Raw genomic sequence first — 3,416 nt, forward strand, 5'->3', positions numbered from 1 at the left:
TTTAAACAATTGAATGGAGCCTTTTTTACAGGTTAACTTCACTAGTGGCCTGCACATTTATTTAAAAAAAAATTATTTATATGATTTTATATATGACATACGCAAGCTACTCCAAATAGCATGACTTTTATTGCATTCAATAACAACATGTCAAAATGAAGTGACTCAAAATAAAGTAGCACAGTTTTCAATACATTTATCAATAGGAAAGGTTTAAAATGATAAAACTGGTTTACACTGTGTGAACTTAAAGGAAACTGGCTTTATAAGTTTACCTACACTGTCAGAAAAAAGGTAACCTTTCAAAAGTACAGCTTTGTACCCAATGGGTGCATATTAGTACCTCAAAGATACATATATGTATCTAGGACTGTTTAAAGGGTATTTTAAAGTTTAAAATTATTTGCTTGCATCACTTAATTTAATATTTTATTTTAATTCCAATGCAATTCATAAATAAGTCTGTTTGCAATTTTTTTAGCAGGTATGAGAAACTGCAATCAATAGGAATACATTAAGAGAATAAAATGGGCTGGCTGGTAAGGTTAAGATTTTAGACCATTGACGACTTTCATTTCTAATGTCTATGTAAGTGTGTTTAACTGCTGGGTTTTGGTTTGTTCCCATGCCACGCCACCCTGAAGCACTCACAATCTTCAGGGGCATTAGGGCAATGAGACACTGTTATGGAAGCCAATAAAACTGTGTCTGTGTGACAGAGAGAGGGTGTGAGAGGCTCAGGGGGTTAATGGCACAGGTCATTACCGGCCCAGTAAAGTGTGTGTACTGGGCTGAACTGGGCTGGAGAACAGTAGGCAGGAATTTGGGGTGGAGAGAGAGGGATGGATGGATGTGGGGACACATGAGGTTTAATGCATGGGGAGATAAATAAGAGGGGTGGGAAGAAGAGAGGGGTCCTCTGTTCCACCCCTCCCTCTGACTTTCTTTCATTCAGATGTTCCAATTTATGGCTCAGCATTTCCTATCGTCAAGACTCCCCACGTTGAGATGAACAAATGAGTGAGAGAGAAAAAAGAAAGGGAGAGGGGATAGAAAAATTAAAAAAACTTGATGATAATTTTCAAGAGATAGATAATAAAAAGTCATCAATTGAAACTAAAAAGCTTTAAACACATGAGTGGAATCATATTCTGAAATATAAAGTAGATGTATACATTTCCATCTGAAGAAAATTCCATTGGTGGTTGCCAGGTTGTTGCTATGCAGTAGATAAGGTGTTTGAAGAGGTTATTAGTGCTTTGCTATGAGGTTGCTAAGTGGTTGCTATGGTTGCTACAGTACTGTATGTTGCTAAAGTGTTCTGAGTGGTTGTTGCTTGCTTGGAGGTTGCTAGAATGTTCCAGTTGCTTTACTCTCTTGGTTAGGTTGTTATCATGTTGCTCTAGTAATAATATAGTGTAATTTAGCAATTTAATATGTTAAAAACATGCATCATACACCCGAACTTTATTTTAGTAAATGTATTAATTTACCGGTCTGTTGTTTCCTATGTGGTGTGTTTTGTGTTGGTGTGTGTGTGATATATCGATGACTCTCTAACCTTTTACAAGTCACAAAGAGGTTGGTGTTTTTTGGCCGAATTGTAGGAATAAAGAAGCCGGAGAGGAGAGAAATAAATCCTGGGACGTGTGCAGAGTCTCTGAAAGGAGGTGTGGAGATCTTCTCACACTCATCTTTTCACCCAAAGCTCAGGATAGATGGCCCTCAATCGGTCTTAAGCTTTACCCTGACACACACACACAACTAGACTTCTATTGTTATAAAATAAAGCAAATTACAATTATTTAAGACTGTGAACCAAACCCAATGAAAAACATTTTTATGTGTATGTAAACATTTTTTTTTTTTATTGGCCCTCACACACCCCACATATTTATTTATGGTGGGAAATTTGTATTGGCTTCTATTTCTTTAAAATATATTATGCTATAATATTTTCTATTTGGTGCATTTGCATTGTTTTATTGCATTCGTTTATTAGGTTTCTCCCATTGGCCTCTGCAGTTTAATCCCCCCCACACATCTATATCATAAACATTCTTACACACTCATATAGTTTCGCACATAAATCCTCTTTTTAATAGTTAATAAAACCAATAGATCGATTCACCTGGGATTTTGAGAATTCACAGGTCAGTTGGCTTATCCCAGCGAAGTATAGGACACATTGGCATTTAGTGGAGAGCAATTGGACACCCCGTTCTACTCTCTTCTCTTTTGTTTCATTTTGTTGTGGCTGGATTTAGCAGCACTGATGAGTTGAAGATTGAACACAAAGAGAGAGCAGACCCCTACATCCTTCTTACAATACGTCCACCATCATCATCACAGAGAGAGGGGGAAAGTTATCATCTCAGGAGAGAAAGACAGGAGAAGATGGCTTTAAGAAAGCATTGAAGTGAGGTAGAATTAGTGAGGTAATCTTCTCAAGTTGTCAGCGGACATAAGGCAGCTATATGTAAATGTTAGAGTGGCAAGTTAAAGCGCGAGTGTGTGTGTGTCCCCGCAAAGAGAAGGGTTTTAAGTCGGGACGTCTTACTTTGATCTTTTCCACTTCTCCGTACCACCACACCCCTCCTCTGTACTTCTTTTTCTTTTTTTACCTCCTTGTAAGAAAATCAAGGCCTATTAACCCTAATCTCACTTAATGGCATCTACCTCTCCTTTTGTCCCGGGCGATGGGCAACAGACTCCTTCCATTCAGCTTCTCGCCCTCTTTCACGCGCCTGGCCGAACTAATCCCTTTTTGCCGCAGGGCCGATTACTCCTCGTATTTTATCATTATTCTTATGATTATAATCTGCATTCTCATTCACGCACCCTTATCCACAAGCTGGAATTGCTTTCCCCCCTCTTTCATGGTCTGTTCATTTTGCCCTGAGATTGAAAGAACTGCTTCTTTTTCTCAACCACCCAGCCTGCATGTCAGAGTTTGGTTGCTGGAGAGGGTGTTGTTCCTAATTTCGGTAAGTGAACTCCTTTGGTGGAAACACATTTTCTGGGCGTTTGAATATGTTGTTCACAGAGAGCAATGAATGGCACCAAACCGGCCCATGTCAACGCATTTACCTCGACAAGCAGGGGACGAGGGAGTGAATTAAAGAGACAGTGAAGATGGAAAAAGAGTGTGGGGTAGTTATTGGGGGTGCCGGTTTTGATGTGGGGTTTGTTTGGGAAACTGTATGGGGGTCTGTGGTGTAAGCCCGGGGTAAAAGAAAGGCTTCGTCCTTGTATCGCCAAAATAGGTGCACTATTAATTATTTCAATTCTTTTGGATGCAGCCAAACACACATGCACAACTTTACTGACAGAAAACAAGACTTTGAAAAAAAAAACAGTACGTGCGTGAGAGGTGTACTTTTCTCCCAATAGGTTTAAATAACATACTCAAACTG

The sequence above is a fragment of the Misgurnus anguillicaudatus genome, chromosome 17 (assembly GCF_027580225.2).
Source record: "Misgurnus anguillicaudatus chromosome 17, ASM2758022v2, whole genome shotgun sequence".
Lineage (NCBI taxonomy): Eukaryota > Metazoa > Chordata > Actinopteri > Cypriniformes > Cobitidae > Misgurnus > Misgurnus anguillicaudatus.